We start from the raw sequence: 7,932 nt of genomic DNA, 5'->3' as shown, positions 1-7,932 counted from the left end.
AAGGTACAAAATTTCAGTTATGTAAGATGAGTAAGTCCTAGAGATGTGCTGTATAGCACAGAGTCTACAGGTAACAATACTGTATTGTATATTTAAAAATTTATTTGCCAAAAGGGTAAGTCTTATAGTAAGTATTCTTACCACAGAAAGAAAGAAAGAGAGAGAGAAACAGAGAGAGAGGGAGAGAGAGAAAGAAAGAAAGAGAGAAAGAGGGGGAGGGAGAGAAGGAGGAAGATAGGAGGAAACCTGGAGGTGATATGTATTCATAGATTATGGTGATGGTTTCACAGATGTATACGTATCTCCAAACTCACCTACTTGTATACATTAAATATGTACAGCTTTTTGAATATTAATAATACCTCAATAAAGTGGTTAAAAAAATAATTTGCAAGGAAAATATTGATAAACTTAACGAAATATTTTCAGAACATAAAAATTTTTAAAAAGACAAATGATAAACATTTTCAGAAATACAAAGGGCAATAAATATCTATAATATTTGGTATAAAATACCAATTAATACTGTAACAGAAAATCATTAGAAAATCATTTTCATGAAAAAAATAAAATATATCGCCAATTAAGGGAAATGATCCATATCATTTGTAATAAAAGATATGTGAAATAGAATACAACAAAATAACATCTTTCCTTTATATTTTCAAATGACATTTCATGCTGAAAAAAATTGCATTATTATTGAAACTCTTAGTTAGGAGACAACAATTTGGTAATGTGTACCAGAAGATAAACATATTCATGGCCTTTTGATCAGTATTATAACTATTAGGAATCTAGTCTATGGAAATAATCACAAGGAATTAGAATGTTTACGGCAATAAACAGGGATGGAAACTTTAAAGCAAAGTAAATGTCTAATAAGCAAGGGGGAAACCTAAGGGTCATTATTAAATAATATTAAAGAAATATTAAAAGTCATTCTCAAATTATTAAATGACACATGAAATAATAAGTGAAAAAAGTAAAATATAATGTTTAAACAGCAGGATTCAAAACACATATTCATACATATTTTCATACAGGTAAATGTTATAAAGTTAGATAAAGGCTGGAAAACAAAAAGACACTGATATTGACTATTTTCAGTGTTTGATTACCTATTATTTTCATTGAATTTTTATACCTTTATGTTTCCAATATGGTATGGTACACATGTATCATTTTTATAACCATAAAAATGGAATTAAATTATTTTAAAGCCTTTATTAAAGGTATAGTCTGAAGTTAATACCTACTCATGAACTTTGGAAAAACTGATAAAGTGCCACATTTTTCAGTGTAAGAAAGAAAAGACCTATTCTAAAGAAATAAAAACACAAAGCTTATTTAGACATTTTCTATATGAACTAACAATGCTTTTTGTATTTTTTATATTACAATTTATGTTACCTGCATGTCTAGGAGTAATGAGGTGCACACTCAAAAGGTGGTTGAAAGTTGCTAAGTTATTTTACAAAGACTACATTTCTAATTTCTTAAGAATCCAATTTTATGAAAAAAAACAAAAAAAATCTAAGGTATTGCTAAGCAGACAAAAGCAAACCCATGAAAAAAATGCAAATAGCATAAAATATTTTAAATCTACGTAATAATTTTAAGTAGTCATATATATGTAATTTCAATATAATTGCATTTAAAAGATGTGGAAAATACACACCAAATTACTAACACGGGTCATCTCTATGGAAGGAAGTGAGTGACTAGATCTGAGGTCAGTGGTCAACAGGTGGCAGTTATCTGAGTTTTAACAAGTGTATGTACCCACAAAGTACTGCCAATACACACTAAACTTTGAAAACCACCATTATAATGAATTAATATCAGATATTTTAAATGTTTTTTGAGGGGCACCTAGGCGGTTCAGTCAGTTAAATGTCTGACTCTTGGTTTCAGCTCAGGTCATGATCTCAGGGTTATGAGATCGAGCCCCACATTGGGCTCCACAATGGGCATGGAGCCTGTGTAAGAGTCTCTCTCTCCCTCTCTCTCTGCCTCTCCCCCATCCCACTCTCAAAAAAAATTTTTTTTTAATTTAAAAAAATGCTTTTTGAGAAAGGGGCTGCATAATAAATCAACAGATTTAATTAAAGAAATTATAGTCTAACTGCACAATTATAGTTAAAACAGGAGGCAGAAAAGAGTATTAACTCAGGAGGGACCCTGCAGTACATAGTAATTGTCTACTGCAATCACTCATCTTTGCTAAGGAGAATCCCAGGTTTGTCTGAGTCCCTTCATAGAGGTGGGCCATGTCAACCGGTTCTAGCCAAGGTATTGTATACAGGTGCCAATATTTTTAAAAGTAAAACATTCAGCTGACATGTTCCTTTGGACTTTTTCTAACTCCTTCGCCCTTTTTCTTCCCTCGAAGGTGGACAGGTTGCCTATAGGTACAGCAGCATTTTGGAACCAGGAGAATAAAAGCTACCCGCTAAGGATAGTTTGAAAGGAAAAATGCAGCTGGCTGGGACATCTTTGATATCATGGTCATAGCACCATTCACAGACCCACCGTAGTTTATCTTCCAACTTCAAAAGTAAACTCTTACTTGGTGAGGCCACTGTCATTTTATGCAGTTCAGTGCAATCCTAACCAATACAACAAATAACACGGAGGTCCAGTTTGGGTCAGATAAAAGGAGTAAAATAAAATGAGATGTGGAAAAATAGAGGAAATGAGAGATATAAAATATATGTGGGGCAAACGAGTACAGCTTGGTAAAGATCAGTAAGAGTGACATTCCATTCAGTCTATGCTTTAGGGGCCCTAAATTTAGATCTGAATTTTACTTATTACTCTTTTATAAATGGGCCTGCCAGTGTTAGGCTCACACTTGATCAAGGAACAGCTTTCATATTTCTACTATCCAGGGTGCCAACTGACAGTTTTTTCAAATAATCAGGCAAAGGCCCTAAATAGTTGTGCTTCTTGTTTGTAACACCGCCATACTGTACACACATGGGAAAAAGGTTTTAGAAAGATAAGTCACAGGACTTCATCCTGCTTTACTGCTAGCTCTTTTAGATCTGCAGATTCTGGCAGGCCTTGGCCATAACCACTGACCTCTTTTCATACTCCTTAAAAAATTCTGAAAGAGGATGGCAAGTCCCGTAAAAAACATCTAGTCCTATTATTATGCCAGCTCTTTTGCTGGGAAGATGACTCACCCTAGCACAACCCAGCTCTGCTCCCCAGTAAGCAACAGGAACTTTCCCCCAGATAGATACATATCATTCTCTTACACTCTGAGTTCTTGACTTCAGATACAGCTGTACCCCCGTGCTGAAAAGCCTTTTCCCACAGGGCTTCTTACTTCCTATTACAAAGGTGGGCTCACTCAATATGCTTTCTTTGTGTAACACTGTCCATTGATGGTGGTGATTTCACATCTACCCTGGGGCCAGTGGTGTATTCATTTCCAAAGAAAGCCCTGCCACTTGTTTTTCCCTTTCTTATAACAGCAGCAACAATTCCAGCTTTTGGCGTGCAACACAAAACAACACTACTTACTGTTAGATCCGTGCCAACTTTCTACAGCCTTGTCTGTTTCCTGCTTCCACCTCTGGGACAGTGGGTTAAAGAAATAATTTTCAGTTACATTTATATCCATAGTCAGAGCACTGAATCCACAACTAAGTGTGTGGTGGGAATTTTTTGTTGTTCAACAGGATTTAAAGGTACAAATAAAAATAGCCAGCTAAAGTAGTATCTATTCACTTCATTTCCTGACCTCTCCCGTACTATAGCATTAAATTTTATCCCTTTGAATGTCTAGGGGCATAGCCCTTTTTCTAAGCCACAGTACCTCTCTTCTGTAGCTTCTGTGATAACTTCCCCAGAGCACTTTATGTAATTCTAGCTAGTGAAGTTGAATATGCTCTGGATGTGCTGCATAAATGGCTAATTTGTCCCCCTTTTATTTATACAATGATGTGCATATTTTCTTCCATGAGGGTCAAAGGATTTTACACTTTCCTAATAAGACCCTAGAAGATAACCATTCTTGAAGTCGTTTCTATTTTCTTGATGGGAAAGCAGAAGCATAAAAGGCTTTGATTTTTGTACCTAAGTGTAATGCTCCAACTAAGCACATTTCCCCTCAGAGACAGCAAATGGTCCTTTTGATATTTACAAGAGCTTTATAATTCTAAGAGAATTAAGTTGAAAGGGGGAACGGAAATATGGCGCCTTGAATGTAGAGCACTGGTTCTTAAGTGTTCTTTGCTTTTCTTCTGTTATTAACTGTGTATGCTTTGCTCTCCAATTTCAAGAGAAACTGTGCCAGTTCACAGGAGGCTGAAAATGTCTTAGAAAATTTCAGTGAGTACTTATAAAATTAAGATGTTTCCATCCACAAGTATATCTATCCTCTGTGATGACTCACTGATCGGTGCAGGTGGCCACTTGATTAACAATACACTTCACTTAAGTATGACCTGTAGCCGGCAGGAGCTGCCTTCCTCCATTGGTATAAATCAGCACAATTTCCTCTATGTCCATTTCTCTTAGTCCTAAGAAGTGTCTGGAACTCCTGGCATAGTCCAGAAATATTTTGTCATTTTACTTCTGATATGAGGGAGCCCTATAGGAATAGTGTGTAGATTAATCTTACTCAAAAACCAATTGGCTTCTGTTCCTGCTGAGGATTTCAGTCACCAGAGATTAAGTACAGAATAATTTCATATCATGGTGAAATGTGAAATAAATAATAATCAGTTAATAGGTTACAAACAACTCTTCCCTTCCCTTTCTATTTTAAAAACTTCTGTTATCTCCAAACTTGAACTCTGACAAAAAAAAATTCCTATTTTAGTCTATAGTGGCAAATACTGTATTTTTACCTCTTGATCTTTTCTCCAAAACATTAATCAATGTCAAGACAATATAAAAATTATTAGTTGGTAACCTATTTTTCCCTCAGTAACTAAACTTGACCATGAGTTTTAGATACATTTATCTTACATAAAAGTTTACTCTGAAAGTGGAGAAGGCTGGGTCCCATTTTCTACAACTTATTATTCAATATTGTTCACTTTATTATTTATTCATACTGGTACACATGAAAATTAGTTTTAGAATTGCTAATATGTAATCCCTATGAGAAAAAAATACCAACTACCATACAGTGTTTATATAAAATTCTTTTTGTTTTTAGCTTCATGATCTGTGTTTGAAAACTGGTCAGCTCCTTTTCTTCCTACCCCCTTCACTGAAGCTATATTCCCATCACAATCTGCATTTCATCTAAGAATATATATATATGCATAGAGTTTACAAAGAAAAGTCTTGACAGATTCATAGAATCACATGTCCACTAACCCAGTTTCATATAGAACAGTTCTATCACCCCAAAATCTCCCTCATGTGCCCCTTTGTAATCAACCATTACCCTCTCCTTAACTTGGCAGTCACCACATTGTTTAGTTACCTCTCCTAACTTGGCAGTCACCAAATTGTTTATTTTTCTCCAGGTTTATTGAGGTGTAATAGACATATTATAAAATAAAGTATACAACGTAATGATTTGATATATGTATACACTATGAAAGGGTTTCCTCCATCAAGTTAATTAACACATGAATAATCACCTCATGAATTTACCTTTTTTTTTTCAGTGAGAACATTTAAATTTTACTCTCATCAAATTTCAATTGCATGATGTATTATCAACTATAGACACCATGTTATAAATTCGATCCTCAGACCTTATTCATTTAATAACTGAAAGTTTGTACCTTTTTACCAACCTCTCATATTTCCCGACACTCCAGCCACTGACAAACACTTATCGAATCTCTGTTTTGTTTTTTTTAGATTCTACATACAAATGATACCGTGCAGTCTTTGTCTTTCTCTTTTTGGCTTACTTCACTTATCTCATTATTTAGCATAATGTCCCCCAGTTTCATCCATGTTGCTGTAAACGACAGAATTGCAATCTTTTTAAAGGCAGAGTAATATTGCATTGAGTGTATGTGTGTGTGATCTCTATTACCTCTCTCTTTCTGCCCTCCCAACTATACATATAAATATATATAATTATATATATAATTTTCCTTATCCATTCACCAGTTGATGCTTAGGTTGAATCCATACCTCGACTATTGTGAATAATGATGCTATGAACATAGAAGTACAGTTTATGATTTTGTTTCCTTTGGATATATACCCAAAAGTTCAAGTACTAGATCATATGGCAGCTTTATTTTTAATTTCTTGAGGAAACTCCATACTATTTTTGAGAGTGGTTGTAGCAGTTTACATTGCTACCAACAGTATACAACAGGGTTCTCTTTTCTCCACATCCTCACCAACATTAATTATCTCTTGTTTTCTTGATAACAGTCATTCTAACAGATGTGAGGTGATATTTCATGTTGTTTTTGATTTTCATTTTCCTGATGAATAATGATATTGAATACTTTTTCATGTAAATGTTGACAATATGCATGTCTTCTTTGGAAAAATGTCTACTTGGGTTCTTTGTCCATTTTTTAATGGGGTTGTGTGTTTTTTTGTTGTTGTTTGTTTTCTTGCTATTGAGTTGTATGCGTTCTTCATATATTTTGGATATTAACCCCTTATCAGATATGTGGTTTGCAATTCTGTCATACCATAGGTTGCCTTTTTTATTTTTTTGATGATTTTCTTTGCTGTGCAGAAGCTTTTCCGTTTAATGTAGTCCCACTTATTTATTTTTGTTTTTGCCACCTTTGCTTTTGGTGTCACGTCCAAAAAAAAAAAATCATTGCCAAGACCAATGTCAAGGAGCTTATCCCCTATCTTTTCTTCTAGGAGTTTTACAATTTCAGGTCTTACATTCAAGTCCTTGATTCATTTTCAGTTAATTTTTGTATATGGTGCAAGAGTCCAATTTTATTCTTTTGCATGTGGCTATCCAGTTTTCTCAACACCATTTATTGAAGAGACTCTCTTTTCCCCATTATATATTATTGGATCCTTGTTGAAAATTAATTGACCATAAAAGCATGGGTTTATTCCTGGGCTCTCTGTTCTGTTCTGTTAATCTTTGGGTCTTTTTTTATGCCAAATACCATACCATTCGGCTAACTATTGCTTTGTAATACAGCTTGAAATCAGGAAGTGTGATACTTCCAGCTTAGTTCTTCTTTCCCAAGATCGTTTTTACTATCTGGGGTTTTCTGTGGTTCCATATGAGTTTGAGAATTGTTATTTCTATGAAAAATGCCATTGGACTTTTGACAAAGATTACACTGAATCTTAGATCACTTTGAGTAGCATGGACATTTTAACAATACTAAATTTTCCAGTTTCTGAACACAGGATATCTTTCCATTTATTTGTGTCTTCTTCAATTTTCTCTCATCAATGTCTTATAGTTTTCAGCATACCGATCTTTTACCCCTTGGTTAAATTTATTTCTAAATATTTTATTCTTTTTAATGCTATTGTAAATGGGATATGTTTAAATTTCTCTGATAGTTTGATATTGGTGTATAAAAACACAACTAATTTTTTAAAACATTTTATTTATTTATTTGACACAGGGAGAGAGAGAGAGCCAGAGAGACAAGTGGGGGAAACAGCAGAGGGAGAGGGAGAAGCAGACTCCTCGCCGAGCAAGGAGCCTGATGCGGGGCTCAATCCCAGAACCCTGAGATCATGACCTGAGCTGAACGCAGCCGCTTAACCAACTGAGCCACCAAGGCGCCCCACAACTAATTTTTGTATAATGATTTTGTATCCTACAAATTCACTGAAATCATTTATTAGTTCTAACAGTCTTTTGGTAGAGTCTTTAGGGTTTTCTATACATAGTATTACATCATTTGCAAATAAAAACCATTTTACTTCTTCCTTTAAATTTGGATGCCTTTATTTATTTTTCTCGCCTATTTGCTCTGTCTAGAACTTCTAGTACTATAT

Source organism: Halichoerus grypus, chromosome 1 (assembly GCF_964656455.1).
Source record: "Halichoerus grypus chromosome 1, mHalGry1.hap1.1, whole genome shotgun sequence".
Lineage (NCBI taxonomy): Eukaryota > Metazoa > Chordata > Mammalia > Carnivora > Phocidae > Halichoerus > Halichoerus grypus.
Note: the sequence above shows the minus strand (reverse complement) of the source record.